Below are 17,521 nucleotides of genomic sequence, written 5' to 3'. Positions count from 1 at the left end.
GACGAGCAGCAGGCAAGGCACGATAAGTTGATGAGCATGATTGAAACCCTAAGGCGAGAGAACGCAGAGCTCAGGGCCTGGTTGGAACAACGAGAGGTTTCGCCGATCCCCGACCACCACCAATAGAATAAAGAGTGGTGCCGCCAAGCATCAACCGTCAAGTAGAAAGAGAAGAATCAGATCATATGGACCCGTATCACAGAAGACCCAAGCAGGAAGACGAGATGGAGCGCAACGAGACTGTTCCTTCATGGCAGAAGGAGTCAACCGCAGATAGACAGTTCAACGCTATGCGTTGGTCAACGATGAGCACCCAGGACTAGAGGAACACCGGGAAGCAACAGATTAAGCAGAAAGCACCACCAGTGGACAACGAGACCCTTCGGACGTCAGCCCCGACGGCCGACTCACCGTTCACGGATAAGATTTTGAATGCACCAAAGCCAAGGAAGTTTTCGACACCGGGCTTTACTTTGTTCGACGGGACGAAAGATCCGACCAAGCATGATGGCTCTAGATACAGGAGATGATGCCTTGATGTGTAAAGTTTTTCCGATAAGCCTCACCGGACCAGCACTCAACTAGTTCAAGCACCTGCCAAGAGGGTCAGTTGGGAACTTTCAAGCCCTCTGTGACCTATTCATAGGCCAGTATTTCGACAATAGACGAATGGACAAAGACATATCATGCCTATTCGCCATACGGCAATAAAAGGGCGAATGCCTTCAGGCCTTCCTTACACGTTTCAATCTTAAGAAGAGTATGGTAATCGAATGCCACCCTTCATCAGCGGCGCAGGCGTTCAAGCCTGCCATGATTCGAGGAACTCCATTTCACACATCCTTAGTTGTGCAAGCACCAAAGACTATGGATGAACTGAATACTAGGGCATCAGGCTATGTACGATTGGAAGAGGATGAGGCTGTCAACGCAACCACCACAAGCAGCACCTTGGAGGGCAGAGAAGAGGCCACGAGAAGAAGAAATGGTCACCCCCCTCAAAGTCACCTTGGCACGTTTGTACCAGGAGAATAAAATGATGTTTCGTCCACCCAAACAGATCAGACAACCACTCGAGCAAAGAGACCAATCCAAGCGCTGCGCATTCCATAGCTACTTTGGACACCTGACAAACAATTGCAGAAACCTGAGGAGGCAGGTTGAGATGCTAATTGCGAGAGAAGAGTTTGCCACTTATATCTAAGGCCAGGCGAACGAGCAAAACCGTCCGGTTGACCAAGTAAAGAGGAACCAGAGGCCGAACCACCAGGATGCTCAGCTGGTCCAAGTTATAAATGCTATCCACGGAAGACCAGAGGCAGAGGACGAGTTAGAAGAATTGTGGCGGACATGCCTCCATCAAGCCCACATGATGAGGAGGATCGGTAGTGTCAACACGGTCCGCCAGGAAGGTGACACAGCTCTAATCAAATTTGACAGCGCCGACCTTCTAAAAGTCCAAACCCCACATAAAGACCCACTAGTGATCAGTTTAATGGTATCAAACTGTTTGGTCAAGAGAGTCCTTGTTGACCCAGGTAGTAGCTCAAACATCAGAACGAAGGTGGCGTTTGAGCAGTTGATAATAGACCCAAAGCAGGTCAGGCCAACGGGAATCCCTTGCTAGGGTTTGATGAAAAGCGAGTAGAACCCATTAGGGTGGTCGAGCTGCCGGTCTGTGCTACGAGGAGGAACTTAAGAGAGAGCTTTGTCATAGTGGATGTACACCCTTCTTACAACCTCTTGATGGGGAGGGGATGGATCCACCAAGTCCAAGGAGTCTCATCCACCTTGCACCAGGTCATGAGGTGTTTGAGTACGGATGGGAATGAGATGATTGACATTCATGGTAACCAGGTGGCCGCGAAGGAGTGTTATGTTATGACCCTTAAGGCCAATGGAAAGGGCAAGACGATCGCCCGTCCTACGAGTCCGAAATAGCAGTTACAGGGACCTCCACCCAAGGGAGTTAGGGAGGAGGCAGAGCCAATGGTCCTTACCAAAGAACCGTTGGAGGAGGTGCAGATTAATCCTCTGATGCCTGAGAGAACAACCAGGATAGGGTCAAAGCTTACCATGGAGGAAAAATGACTGTTGGTCGAACTCTTGACCATGAACGCAGACGTGTTTGCTTGGAGTCATTTAGACATGCCAGGAGTCAGTCCTTCCCTATCATATCACTCACTCAACGTTGACCCAAACTTTAAACCCGTTAGGCAAAAGCAAAGGAGGTTTGCGCCAGAGCAGAACCAAATTATAGCCGATGAGATAGACAGGTTGCTAGAAGCGGGTTTCATAAGAGAGGTTCAGTACCCCACTTGGCTCTCCAATGTGGTAGTTGTTCAGATGAAGAAAGGGAAGTGGAGAGTTTGTATCGATTTCACCAACTTAAACAAGGCTTGTCCTAAAGACAGTTTCCCTTTGCCAAAGATTGATCAGATGGTAGACTCAACCACTGGCTATGAGCATTTAACCTTTCTGGACGCCTATTCGGGCTACAACCAGATCCCAATGCATCCAGATGACGAGGAGAAAACATCTTTTGTGACAGAACGAGGAACTTATTGCTATAAGGTGATGCCCTTCGCGCAGAAGAATGCAAGAGCCTACTACCAGAGGCTAGTTAGCAAAATTTTCAGAGGCCAAAAGGGAAGATCTGTGGAAGCATATATTGACGATATGATCATAAAGAGTATGAAGAAGGATGATCACCTTGCAAACCTGCAATATGTGTTTGAGGTGCTGCAGAGGCATGGCATGAGACTCAACCCAGCAAAATACTCGTTCGGAGTGGGCTCTGGACAATTCCTGGGTCACATTGTCAATAGCTGAGGGATCGAGTTCGGCTCAGGCTAAAGCCTTGGTACAAAATGAGAAGCCAAGGACCCTTAAAGAAGTTCAGGCTCTTACACGAAGAATAGATGCACTTAGCAGATTCATCTCAAGGTTATCAGACTGTTGCAAGCCATTCTTCGATACAATAAGAGGTCACGGGCGACAAGCTTGGGGGGATGAACAGAGGCAAGCCCTGACCAGGCTAAAGGAGTACATGCGAAGTCCACTGATCCTTTCTGCTCCAAAGCAAAATGAGAGGCTCTACCTGTATCTTGAAGTGTCACACACTACAACCAGTGCCGCCCTGGTCCCAGAGGAGTAAGGAAGGTAGTACCCAATATTCTATGTCAGCAAAACAATGGTTGATCCAGAGAAAAGGTACTCGAGAGCCGAACGAGTTATATTGGCATTGGTGCATGCCAAGAAGAAGCTCCGGCACTACTTTGAGTCTCACCCCATTATTATCCTCACCACTTATCCCAAGGATCATCCTTCACAAGCCAGACCTAACAGGAAGAGTGACCAAGTAGCCGATCGAGCTAAGTTCGTTCGATATCACCTATGAGCCCCGAACGGCCATAAAAGTCCAGGCAGTAGCTGATTTCCTGTTGGAGTGTGACACAGAGGACAGGGAAGAGATCCTAAGGGATCTTCCATGGAAACTCTTTGTCAACAGTTCATCCAATCAGATGGGGGGCAGGCGTGGGAGTTGAGTTGCAGACCCCCGAGGGTACAAACCTTTGCCAGGCAGTCAGACTTGAATTTGAGGCAACCAACAACGAAGCAGAATACAAGGCGTTATTAGCTGGACTAAGACTCACCAAAGAACTGAAAGTCAAGAGCCTGAGCGCTTTCAGCGACTCACAGCTGATTATAAGGCAAGTAACCGGGGAATAAAGCACCAAGGATGGCATAATGGAGGCCTACCGTTCTACTGTAGAGCAAGAGGCAAAAGGGTTCGATCTAGTCAAGTTCGCACAACTGCCTAGAGAGGAGAATGGAGATGCCGACGCCACTCGATCCTGAACGTCTTCAGGTATGTGTCATACCTTATGAGCCGAGCTGGATAGATCCCATCATGTCTTTCATAAGGAATGGTGACTTGCCTGAATCGAAGGATAAGGCAAGGAAGGTCAAATCGAATGCTGCGAAGTATGCAATCATCCATAACCAACTGTACAGAAGGTCTTTTTCAGCCCCTACCTAGAGTGTGTGACCCCTTCAGAAGCAAGACAGATCCTACGCACCATTCACGAGGGAGTGCGTGGCAACTATACGGGGGGAAGATCTCTAGCACATAAGGCAATGACCCAAGGTTACTTCTGGCCAGACATGTCACGGGATGCAAAAGACTATTCTAGGAGATGTGACAATTGCCAGAGGTACGGACCACTGATTCACCAACCACCTGAAGACTTGCACGTAATAACCAACCTATGGCCTTTCGCGCAATAGGGGATGGATGTGGTTGGCCCTCTACCAAAGGCAAGATCACAAACCATACCCCATCGTGACTCACACACAAGTGAGGCATTTCATTTGGAAAAACATCATTTGTCGCTTTGGAGTACCAAGGTCAATCGTTATAGGCAATGGTACCAACTTGGACAATCAGCATGTGAGAAGATTAATGGATGAGTATGGGATCAATCAGAAGCTAGCAGCAGTCAACCATCCATAAGGAAATGGGCAAGCTGAAATCACAAACAGAACAATCTTCAGCTGCATAAAGAAGAAGTTGGAAAAGAAGAAAGGCAATTGACTTGAGAAACTCCTAAACGTCTTGTGGGCTTATCGAACAACCCCAAGACGACCGACCGGTCCATTCGCTATAGCATATGGCACGGAGGCAGTGATACCGGTCGAGCACATAGTGCCAACCGTTCGGAGCATAGCATGGAACCAAGAACGAAATAACAGAATGTTAGAACTTAACCTTGATCTCCTAGAAGAAAAGAGAGATGCGGCAGTAATCAGGCTCGCCTCATACCTACAGACACTCCGTGAATAGTCACAACAAAAAAGTGAAACATAGAGGGTTTGGTCCTGGAGATCTAGTGCTGAAGAGAGTGGTGGGCATCACCAAGAAGATGATGCCGTCATGGGAAAGACCGTACAGAATTGCAGAAGTCGTAGGGTAGGGAGCATACATGTTGGAAACATTAGCCGGAAGACAGGTTGCCAAACCATGGAATGCCACGTATTTGAAGAGGTATTATAAGTAGATCGAAATTGTCAATTAAGTTTCCATTCGAACTGTCTCCCTTTATGTGAATGTAAATGCACTAAGCAACAAAAATCTATAAAGAGAGAAGTTTTCTTAGAAAGGAGAAACCTGAGCATAGTACTTGTGAATATTTATAACTATGTCAATGGCATCCTAGCCGAGCGCCAAGAACTTAACCAAGTCAGTGGCAAGTGGCACTATAAGCCGAACGCCAAGCACTTGTGAATATTTATAAATAAGTCAGTGGCAAGTGGCATTCTAACCGAGCGCCAAGAACTTAACCAAGTAAGTGGCAAGTGGCAAGTGGCACTATAAGCCGAACGCCAAGCACTTGTGAATATTTATAACTAAGTCAATGGCAAGTCGCATTCTAGCCGAGCGCCAAGAACTTAACCAAGTCAGTGGCAAGTGGCACTATAAGCCGAATGCCAAGCAATTTTGAATATTTATAAATAAGTCAATTGCAAGTGGCATTCTAGCCGAGCGCCAAGAACTTAACAAACTCAATGGCAAGTGGCACTATAAATCGAACGCCAAGCACTTGTGAATATTTATAACTAAGTCAGTGGCAAGTGGCATTCTAGCCGAGCGCCAAGCACTTAACTAAGTCAGTAGCACTATAAGCCGAACGCCAAGAACTTGATTAATTCAGTGGCAAGTGGCATTCTAACCGAGCGCCAAGAACTTAACCAAGTCAGTGGCAAGTGGCACTATAAACCGAATGCCAAGCACTTGTGAATATTTATAAATAAGTCAGTGGCAAGTGGCACTCTAGCCGAGCGCCAAGAACTTAACCAAGTTAGTGGCAAGTGGCACTATACGCCGAACGCCAAGCATGTGAATATTTATAACTAAGTAAGTGATATTCTAACCGAGCGCCAAGCACTTAACCAAGTCAGTGGCAAGTGGCACTATAAGCCGAACGCCAACTTAACTAATTCAGTGGCAAGTGGCATTCTAGCCGAGCGCCAAGCACTTGACCAAGTTTAACGCCAAACACTTGTGAATATTTATAAATATCAGTGACAAATGGCACTATAAGCCGAGTGCCAAACACTTTTTTTTTTTTTTTTATAAGTGAGCCGAGAGCCAAACACTTATAGGAATTTGTAAAAGCAAATTGAATCCAAAGGGTTCTTTCATTGATAAAGTTCCAGAGGTTACAGGCGTCTTCAACCTTACAAAAATCATATTTATAAAATAAATAAATAAATAAAAATAAAAAAAATAACAGAAAATTACTAAGTCCCTAATCAGTCCTCTTATCCTCCTAGATTGATCCTGCATCATCCCAAACGTCCTCCACCACCTCATCCCCTCAGGATGGAGAGTCGACGTGAACAATATCCTCGAGCGTCTGAGCCTGGCTGTCAGAAGCATGGGCAGAGATGTTCCATTCCCCTGACATGTGGCAAAAGGAGCAGGAGCAGTGTTCAGAGGCTGAATGTCTGGGACAGGAGGGATGACCCCAGAGGTCACAATCTCTTTGCACTCCCTGAAGACGAGCTCAGCCTGATTAGGAGTTGGGTCGATATAGTTACCGGGCGGGTCAATCTGAAGATCGCAGTCGCAGTCGCAGTCGTTCGGACCATTATAGGAGCTCCTCTACCCTTCAAGGGGGAACGGTCTATAAACCCGTCCCTATACCCTTCAGCATATCATATGGCTTCGGCCCAGGAGAAACGAGCATGCAGAGCCTTAACCCCGCCTCACGCCCAGGAGGGCTGTGCGATCATCCGAGGACTTCTTCTCCAAAGCGGACCTAGTAGCCCGCACGGTCTCCAGGGCGTTTTGGAGATCATCCCTTTCCTTCTGAAGGGTTGAGAGCTTGAGCTCCAACTCCTTCTCTTTGGTTTGTGCCTTCTTCAAGTCTCGGGACACCATCTTGTACCCATTGAAGAAGTTGGGCACCTACTTATCAGCTATCTCTAGGTGCCTCTGTAAGGTGACCATCCCAAACAAGGTCTATATACAAACACAAGAAAGCTATTATGCCCAATGTGAGCCCAACAGAGTTAAAACGATAAAAAGAAAGAGAAAAGGTAAATATGAGTCAAGTGACAAGTTACCTCCATAGCAGAGATTGGGAATCGGGTATACATGTCCTTCCGGGACATGTCCCTCTGGACCTTCACATCCTGTGGAGTCCACATATGGGTGTAGTATGAAAAAGCGGTCGGACCACTCTTAAACATGGTGTCGCTGGGGGCAACAACCGATCAGTCCACTCGGACAAATTTAGGAGTCCATGGGATCACTGCCGAAGGGTTAGATGAGGTCCCCTCTGTTCCCCTAGTTGCGCCACTAGAAGTGGGCAACTCTTTTTGTGTGTTGGGTTCAGTCGCCCTAGAAGTCCGAACCCTTTGTGCCAAGGGAACGTCATCCAAGTCAGACCCAGAACCCCTCTCCGATAGGGGTCTCTTTCCTTTCTCCTTCGCCAGGGCAGTCTCCTGGACAGTGCAAGGATTCTCAGAGTTAGGAGTAGTGGCAGGGACATCCCTAGGAGGATCCCTCTTCCTTCCGAACAAGGGGATCTGTAGCTCGTCCATGCAGAGCCCTAGAAATGATATGTTGTTGAGGGCTTCTAGAGTAAGTAGCTAAGAGGATGAAAGGATGCTGGTCCACACTTTCTCTCAAAGCCTAGCCCTACAAACACCGTAACTCAAGTCGTCATAAGGGATGCCCAACGAATGACGAACGAAAGAGCTATAGCGTGGGAGACAAATTGCGCACTTATACTCGCTCTTATGTTTTCTAAATTTAACGTACAAGGGAACAGAACACTTGCCGAAGACGGTCGGGATGGGAAAGTTCCTAGAGGATGGAGTTTGCCAAGCCCCTCTAACCCCTATAATGTCTTTCTTCCAACCCTTCTCAGAGCCAGGCTTGTCCGAATAGATCGACTGTTTGGCAATAGGGAATAGATGGTAGTACATGTCATCCTGCCTAATTTTACAGATCCTATAACACATGAGAAGATCCAGAAGGTCGAGCTCCAGGTCTTTGTCATCATTCATGATCAGAAGGACTGACATAATCCTAAAGAAGTTGGGGTTCACTTGAAGTGGGGAGAGGTTTAATTTGTTAAAGATATAAGAAAAGAAAGGGTGCAAAGGGAATCTAATCACGTTCAAATGAAGGGGAGAAAAGAGGATCTCCCCTTGAAGGAGACCCTCACCTGTTCTCACATTGAGTTTCTTGGGGTAATTTCTAATGAAAACGTCGACAGGGATTTCTTACTTTGCACAAATAGATTCTAAGTCAATCGCCATGGCAACGGTAAGAGGAACCCTCAAATTTAAAAGAGAAGAAAGAAAAAAAAAAACCTTTTAAGAAATAAGAGGATGTTGAAACTAACCTTAAAGAGTGGAGTCAACAGAGTCACTGCAGAGAGTTGAGGATGAGGAATCTCTAAGAAAGGCTTGCCGGAGAAGACTTCCTCGTTGCTAGAGAAAAATGAAATGCTTAAAGAAGAGATGAAGAAGACAGAAGAGAGATCTGAGGGCACGGACCAAGGGTTTTAAAGAAGGCATTCTCGTTGACCGAGGCGTCACAGCAATGATGAAACTTCAGTTTTCAAAGCATTGATCTCTGTGCTGACCGTCCGCTTCCCCACGTCATCACATCGAGCTGTCACGTCATGATTGCATCCCCTTGTTAATCTCACCCTAATTAATTAGGGAGAGATTAGGGGGCAGGTGAGCGTACCGAAAACGAACTGGGCCATAAATGGCCCGGTCCACCAGGCCCAAAGGTCATTTGAACCACCTCCAAGCCCAACCTCTTCGGCATTACAAAAGGGGCCTTCATTCGCTATGGCCGAATGAAAAGACCCATTGAAGATTGGCCCAGGTTTGAGAGTTTTGGGAGAGGTTTTAGGGCAAATGTACACTTCAATAAATAGAAGTTAGAGAGATGGAAAGGGGGAGATTGTGTGAAGTGTAATAGATTACTTTCCTAATACAGAGAGAAATTTCTTGCACCTTCACCACTATAATTGTTTCAATTTTTTTTTTTTTTTTTTTTTTTTTTATCACTAGGATCATTTATAATTGCATTAAATAAAAATTTGCGCTGTCAAGTCAATTATGTTGTATGTTGGTTGATAATGTTTTTTTTTTTTTTTCAAATGTATCTACTTTTTGTTTAAATTCTAAATATTAGAAAAAAGGATATCATTCAGAGATCTTTTTTTCCTTTTGGAAGATACAGGAGCGAAACAATCAACCTATTGATATTGAAAGACCAAAGGATTATTTTGTATCATTTCTGGGTCCAATGGAATTCATAGGTATAGGAAGAAGCCCTATCAAATAGTGTTATTTTCTTTGGACCACATTTCGATTGTTAAAATTAAGGACCACTGCAACAAAGAGCATTACACCCTTGATCGTGATCCTGTGAATTGCGTGAAAGTAAAATACTTTAAATTCAAGGAACACAGTTCTATAAAACATTCTTGGTGAAAGAAAAAAAATTGTGAATGAAAGGGCACACTTGATGATATGAATCACTTGAAAAATAAGTGTATTCGGTCTGTAATGGAAACAACATAAGCTAAAATAAAGTGTGGCGGAAATGCAAATGCTGAGATAGATTTGCAATAAGACAAGAAGATAAAGATGAAGAAACGGTTGACTACCTTCTTTTGCATTGCCTAGTGGCTCGGGATTGCTAGTTTTTTATGTTGGGTTTGTTTGGGGTTCAGTGGGTTTTGCCCAGATCTTCCCGAGGGTTGGTTGAGGCTTGGAGAGGTTGTATATTGGGGGCTAAGCTCGTGAATTCTGGAGGGTCACACCTTTATGCAACTGGTGGTGTTTATAGCTTGAAAGAAATAGGAGATCCTTTGATGGAAAGAAGGCTCCTATTGGTGCGTCGAAGTTCTCCATTATTAGCACTCTTTTTTGTTGGGTTCTAGGGAAAAATCGTAAACCGAGGAGATAGTCGATTTTTCGGACTCTTTGAGAGTTTCGAGGCCCTATTTGGTTTTGTGTAGCTTTTGAGGGATTTTTTTTCCCCTTTTGAAGGCTTCTTACTACAATCTTACTCATAAAATAAATAAATAATATAGGACAAGAAGATAAAATTAGAAATCACCACATTCAGAAGATGGTTGGAGTAGCACAAATTGGAGATAAAATAAGAGAAAAACGGTTAAGATGGTTTGGACATAGAAGACCTTTAACTGCGTCAGTTAGAAAGAGTGGTATAGTCCACATAGAGGATAATACTAGGGTAAGAGGAAGGCCAAAGTAATGGTGGGTAGATTTAGTAAAGAAGGATATGATAGCATGTGGTTTGACTGACGCTATGGCCTTAGATAGAGCGGAATGGGAACATAGGATTCATGTAGCCTACCCCAAGTAGTTAGAAAAAAGGCTTCCTGCGGATTATTGTTTTCTTCTCTTTTAATACAATTTCACTTATATATATATATATATATATATATATATATATTTCTATATTCATCTAATATGAAGCCTGGCAAAATAACCTATAATCAGAATATTTAAAATGTATAAACCTGTCAATCATAAGAAAATGCACTCCGACACCATGAGCTTCTTTCTCCTTCTGAAGTTGATAATGCAATGTCTGTAAAGCCAATAAAACAAAAGAATACAGTAAATTAACAATATTCATCTACCTATGTTTACAATAGAATGCTACAAATTATTAAGTGTCATGGAAAGGTTGAAATAACTAGGTTTACCTATCATTCGAAACTACCTTCCCCAATCCCTTGAGAAAAAAGGTAATATATTATATATTATTGCACTTATTTTTTCTGGTTGTAGATGCCCAAAATAACTGCTGGCTGGTGTGAGATAGTGTTAATGCATCATAGAGAAGTGCTACAATATACAGAACCTTCAAGATCTTTGAATTTGTGATAATCATCAAACGGTTTGGTGTAATTTTCCATTAATGTTCCTTAGGGGTCAAACTTTACTTAAAAATTCTATTTCAGGGGACCTTGTGCAGCACTGTTTCATAGCTTTTGTAGAACAATTAAAAATTCGTTTTCAGTTACTTTGGTAAAGGGTTGTGTTTCACTATATAAACTACCTTGTTTCAGGTTTCACCGATTATTTAATATCAAGTAATAACCTCAGATTGAAACAAGCATGTAAATCATCAAATAAATAAAGCAGTAAATAAGTGAACACCAGAATTTATGGGAAAACCCCTCAATCAAGAGTGAAAAAAAATAATGCAACCAAGTCCAAACCATCATAAAACTATACCAAGTGCATTATATCAATGTGATAAGAGAATAAAAATCATAAAACACTAAATTTAAGTAAATATAAACAATTAAGTTCATCATTTACTGTTTGAGTCAATTTGCTCCCCCTTAAATCATGCTTAACTTTCAAAGCTGAAATTAATCATTTAAGTAATATTGAAGCAAAGCAATTCAAGGTTAAGTTGAGAAGCAAGTATAAAAATAAGTAAATAAAAGATAAGGTAACATGTAGCTGAAATTTGAAACATGCTAAAGTTGACAATTTGTGTTAGCCGAGATATGTTAGCCAAGAATCATTGGATTTGACTTTATTTACGCATATATTTAGGCATAGAATTTGCAGTGATTTTAATTGGTTTCCTTTCCTGTAATATTTAACATGTGCTCTTTTCATATATAAAAACCAGAGCCATGAATGGATGATTATTGCATAGAATTTGCAGTGATTTTAATTGGTTTCCTTTCCTGTAATATTTAACATGTGCTCTTTTCATATATAAAAACCAGAGCTGTGAATGGATGATTATTCTCATTCAAGTCTTTACATATTTCACCTATATTTCTTCTTGGTATTAGAGCCAGGACATTGCCACAACCTCCAGCAGTCTTGCTGCTTACGTGAAGGATACCCAGGTCCATTTTGCAACCAGAACAAGACCACCAACGTGATATCCTAAGATTTTACTATGCCTTTTAATTGTGTTTAGTGACTCTTAATCGTGTTTAGTGATTCTTAATCATGATTAGTGACTCTTAATCATGCTTAGTGAATCTTAATCATTATTGGTGACTTTTAATCATGATTAGTGGCTCATAATCATGCTTAGTGACTTTTAATCGTGTTTAGTGAGTTAATTGCTTATATTGGGGCATTAGTGTGATTAAACTTGTTTTTTTTTTTTTTTTTTTTTTTTTTTTTTTTTTTTTTCCCTGATTAAACTTGTTAGTATGGGAGTGTTTTGGAATTTCATGGAAGTCGGTTGGTTAGACACCATATGGCAGCCTTACATGGAATTTAGTTGGCACCTGTTTTGCTCCATACAACTCATAGACAAAATGCAACCCCCTACAAACCCAGGTTCATTTTGCTAAATGGCCTCTCTAACCCACCTCTATCAGAATCAAATAGAGAATTAAAATGCAACCCCCCTAGCAATGGCCTCCACCTATAGGGCCCTTGTACAGCATTTCATAGAAAGTGGCAATCCCCCTACATACCTCCTCCTCCTTGCTTAACACCTGGTCAACCCGAATCCTCGCAATGTGGTTACTCCTCCGATGGGCATTAGCAAGCCTATGAAAGAACCTCGTGTTCCAATTACCTTCCTTAAGCCGCAAAACACGAGATTTCTACCACCATGAAACCTCCTCTAAAATGGCAATCTCCGAAATCTCCGCCTGACACTCCTCCCTCCAACGCCTCATTGGCTCATCAAGACCACCCAAACCCTTCAATCTCTACTATTTCCAAAAGAGCCTTATTCTTCCTCCATAAGCCACGAAGCACGAGATTCCAACCGCCACGAAATCTCCTCCGAATTACCAATCTCTAAAATCTCCACCTGACACTCCTCCCTCCTGCGCCTCATTGGCTCATCAAGTCTACCCAAACCCTTCAAACAATCAACCTCTGCTATCTCCAAAAGAGCCCTGTTCTTCCTCCATTCCAGATTCCTTGTGATGACCGTGTCATTTGTTTTCCAGAGATATTTTTTTTATTATTATTATTATTTTATTATTAATTAATTATTATATTATTATTATTTATTTATTTTTATTTCATTTCTTGTTACCTAAGGGTTTTGGAGCACCCGAGGTACGGTTTAGTGTCCGAGATTGATTTCTGTTAGCACATGTGATATCCACGATTTATGAAATGATTTACCATAATAGCAGAGATTTGACTATGCATATGTTAGCATATATGATAGCCACGGTTTATATAATGACTTACCATATTAGTAGAGATTTGATTATGCCATAGAATATGTTGTGATTTGATTTAGATTTAGGTTGTGTTTGGGGGAGCTTCCAAACATCAAATGGGCTTTGGTAATAAGTCCTTTGTTAAAGTAATTTTATTCGAAAGTATTCAAGACAATAAAGTTGTTTGGTGAGTACATTCCTGAAATGCCTTTTAACTATTTTTTTATTATTATTTTTTTATTTTTTATTCTGAGGTCTTTAAATTATCACCACTGTTGCAAGTTTCAACCTAAAAGACCAAGACAGAAAAAAAAAGTTAATCGAATGATAAATAGAAAAACTACATGACCACATAAGAAAACCTCCAACAATTACAGTGAAACATGATAGAAATGTGTAGACCCATTTCAATCTGGAACCCTCCAGTTAATTGATCATTGATTTCATTATAAACACTACTGCAAATAGATCCATTTTCTTTCTCGAAATTCGCCACCTAATGAAGTTTCAGATTTGGAGCCCCCTCTTTTTTTTTTTTTTTATAAGTAAAAATATATTAGAAAAACGTTCAAAAGGGGAACGCGTCCCTAATACACAAAAACAAAAGAGCAAAAACCAAACCTATGGACCAACAGAGTCCAATAGAACAAAAAAGTCATCGATCGAGGAGCAAGTGCTGCCTCTGACATAACAGAAAAGAGAGCGTAGGATAAAAGACTTAAGGTTTGCAAAAGACGATTCCTTCCCTTCAAAGTTTCTGTTATTTCTCTCTCTCCAAATACACCACCAAACACAATGTGGGACGACCCTCCAAAAATCACAAGCATGACCAGAAACAGGGCATCTTCTCCAAGCATTAATTAATTGGAAAGAGTGCTTAGGCATTACCCACTGAACGCCAAAAATACTGAATATGAGATTCCAGCAATCAGATGCAACAGGACAATGAATAAGAAGGTGGTCCACGGACTCACCATCATTTTTACAAAGACAGCACCAATTAACAATGGTATTACCTCTCTTGCGCAGATTATCCAATGTTAGAATTTTCCCCAAGTAGCAATCCAAACAAAGAAGGCAACCTAAGAGGAGCTTTAGAGCGCCAAATACACTTCCAAGGAATGATCAGAGATCCCATTAAGGTGGAAGGTGGCAGAAAAAAAGGAGCATAAAGACCAAAATTACTGTAATTTAACCTGCCTACATTTCCTATGGCGGAGAAACCCATCACTGGAGGCGGTCTGGTCACCCACACGACGGTTCTCTTCCAATTTGTGTCTCATCTCCGTTGCAAACTGGGTCAGATCAGTGGGTCACCGGCGAACGTCTTTCAAGTCTCAAAACGGTGTAAGAGGAGATTTCACTGGAAATTTTGCTGCCAACGATCAGATATTCCGTTGGCAGCAACGGAACTTTCAAAATTATTTTATGGGGAGAGGATGAACAGAGAAGATGGCTACAGAGAACGAAGATAGGGAGAGAATGAACTGAGAAGGTTACAAAATTTTTTTAAAAATTATTATTTAATTAATTGCCCGAAGTCAATCAGAAAGTAGGTTTTAGTGGCTTCTTTGAAACGGGCTTCTAAACCACTAGCGTTTTCTAAAAGTCCATTTTAAAAACTTCACCAAACAGTCATAAAAATTGAAAAAGGGCTTTCTGGGCTTAGAAGCCCGTTTTGAGGCTACAAAAAGCCCAACCAAACAGGCCTTAATTTAGTTTCCTTTATTGTAATATGAACATGTGCTCTTTTTATCTATAACTACTAGAGCTGTGAATGAGTGATTCATATCATTCAAGCTTTTACATATTATAAATTTCGTTCAAGCCTCTACACAATTCTCTCTCTTTTTCTTCTGTATTATATTTCTACTTGGTATCAGAGCCAGGGTGGTCTGACTGCAATGAGGGCATTGCGAGTTCGGCACCACCCATTCGGGAATGGTCTAGGGTGAGATCTCCCATCCAGGAGGTGTTGGGTAGGCAGGGTGATCCGACCTTAATGAGGGTGTTGCGAGTTTGCCACCACCTACTCAGAAGTGGTCTGAGGAGACATAGTTGTTTCTTTTTTATGGTCTGAGGAGACATTATTGATTCTTTCATCTACATTGTTTAAACATATGTATGATGGGGAATGGTCTGAGGAGACATTGTTGATTCTTCCATCTACATATTTTAAACATGTGAAGGGAAATGGTCTGAGGAGACATTGTTGGTTGTTTACGGTCTGAGGAGACATGATTGGTTGTTTACGGTCTGAGGAGACATGATTGGTTGTTTATGGTCTGAGGAGACATTGTTAATTTTTATGGTCTGAGGAGACATTTTTTATTTGTTGTTCGGCACTTCATTCGAGAGAAGATCATCTCTGGTCAAATTTGCACTCCATTTGTTACAAGCTCTCAAATGCTTGCAGACATTCTTACAAAGGGTATCAGCTAGATTGTGTTTGAGAATGCATTGTCCAAGTTGGACGTTTCAGACATCCACACACCAACTTGAGAGGGAGTGTTAGCATATATGATATCCACGATTTATGGAATGACTTGCCATATTAGTAGAGATTTAATTATGCTATAGAATATGCCATAGAATATGCTTTAGAATATGTTATGATTTGATTTAGATTTAATTTAGTTTCCTTTCTTGTAATATGGGCATGTTGTCACACCCTACCTATGGAGGTTGTGCCACGTAGGCGACACGCAGACGCTGAAGAAGACACTGCATGGCAACTGCATGGCAAGTGGAGTTTCTAGAGTTTTCCGGACTTGTCTAGTATTGTGTGGAAGATTCTAGTTATGTGTAGTATATTTTAGAGTTCTCCAGAATTGTGTGGAGTAGTATGGAGAGTTCTAGAATATTGTAGATACTTGTAGATAAGTATGGAAGTATGAAGAAGGTGCGAGAAGATTCTAGAGAATCGATCTCCACCGTTGGTTAGAATGCATCCTAGCCATCCATTAGGGATGGGGATGTCTATAAATAGAGGTAGGACTTCATTTTCTATGCAACAAGTCCTAGAGTGAGTCTTGAGAGCCTTGTAGAGAGTTTGAGTGCTAGCCTTGTACAAAGCATTCTTTGAAGTAATAGAAGTGTTCTTTCCTTGCCAACTTAAGTGCCTTAGTGTGTGTGAGTGTGCAAGCCAAGTGAGGAGAGGGCGAGGGCCACTACAACACTAGTAAGCACACGAGGGGAGTGTGTTGGCTAAGCTGTGCACGGAAGTTAGGCTGACCAAGTCCTTGCGAGAGTAGAAGTAACGCCTTGGTGCCGCACAAGAGTAGCTAAAGTGGTGCTGAAACTCTAAGCCTGTGACAATTGGTATCAGAGCAGGTTCGTCAAGGGAGCTTTGTTGGAGTAGACATGGCTAGCGGAAGAGACCACCAAGTCCACGTCTTGGAGTTGGAGGAGAAGCTTACCACACACTTGGTCTACACGGAGACCAAGTTTAACAGGCTCGAGAGAATGATGGCGGAGCTATAGGAGCTAATTGATGGCATCGCCAACAAGGCACAAGAGAGGGAAAGGGACTTGTATGATCGGTAGACGACTTGCGCGTGCAGATTGTCGAGTGCAAGAAGGAGTTCTCCTAGGCGCGTGAGGTCGTGGTGAAGCCAAGGAAGAAGAAGGCGCCGGAGCCCAAGGAGTACGATGGGGCAAGGAATGAGTGCCAGATTGACAACTTCTTCTGGCACGTGGAGCGGTACTTCGAGTGCATGGAGATCGAGGATGATGAGGAGAAGGTGCAGACAGGCACTATGTACCTCACGGACACTGCCGCTCTATGGTGGAGGCAGCGCTTCACCGGTAGAGGCGCAAGAGCGGTTGACACATGGGAGGAGTTCAAGAGGCAGTTCTACCCCGAGTGCGTCGAGGACCTCGCCATGATCAACCTAAGGCGACTGAAGCAGAAGGGCAGAATAAAGGAGTATGTGAAGGAGTACTCCAACTTGATGCTAGAGATCCCAAAGATGCCGGAGCGGCAACGCGTGTGCTTGTTCATTGATGGGTTGCAGTCTTGGGTAGCCACAGAGTTGAGAAGGAGGGAGCCTAGAGACTTCGCATCCGCAATGGCTATAGCGAAGCGCCTTGAAGACTTTAGGCGCTATGACAAGAGGGCCCGTCTCCCAAGAGGAACCACGGCAAAGGTGGGGGAGACCGACGCTTCAAGAAAGGGGGCTCGCCCAAGTCCGGTAATGATGAGCACAGCGATGAAGAGAGACGCCCACGCCATGGTAAGGGCAAGGACCATGGAGAGAGGTCCAAGGCCAATGGCAAAGGGG

The 17,521-nt window shown here is 42.9% G+C and overlaps 1 pseudogene; it reads right to left on the bottom strand.

Annotated features, from left to right (window-relative positions):
• LOC132266371 (DNA repair protein XRCC2 homolog) overlaps positions 1–17,521 on the bottom strand; it is a 58,065-nt pseudogene that overhangs the window by 25,239 nt on the left and 15,305 nt on the right.

The sequence above is a fragment of the Cornus florida genome, unplaced genomic scaffold, assembly GCF_030987335.1.
Source record: "Cornus florida cultivar Cherokee Brave unplaced genomic scaffold, ASM3098733v1 CherokeeBrave_3.0.0_Hap2_Chr07, whole genome shotgun sequence".
Classification (NCBI taxonomy): Eukaryota; Viridiplantae; Streptophyta; class Magnoliopsida; order Cornales; family Cornaceae; genus Cornus; species Cornus florida.
Note: the sequence above shows the minus strand (reverse complement) of the source record. Positions and strands in the feature narration are given on the sequence as shown.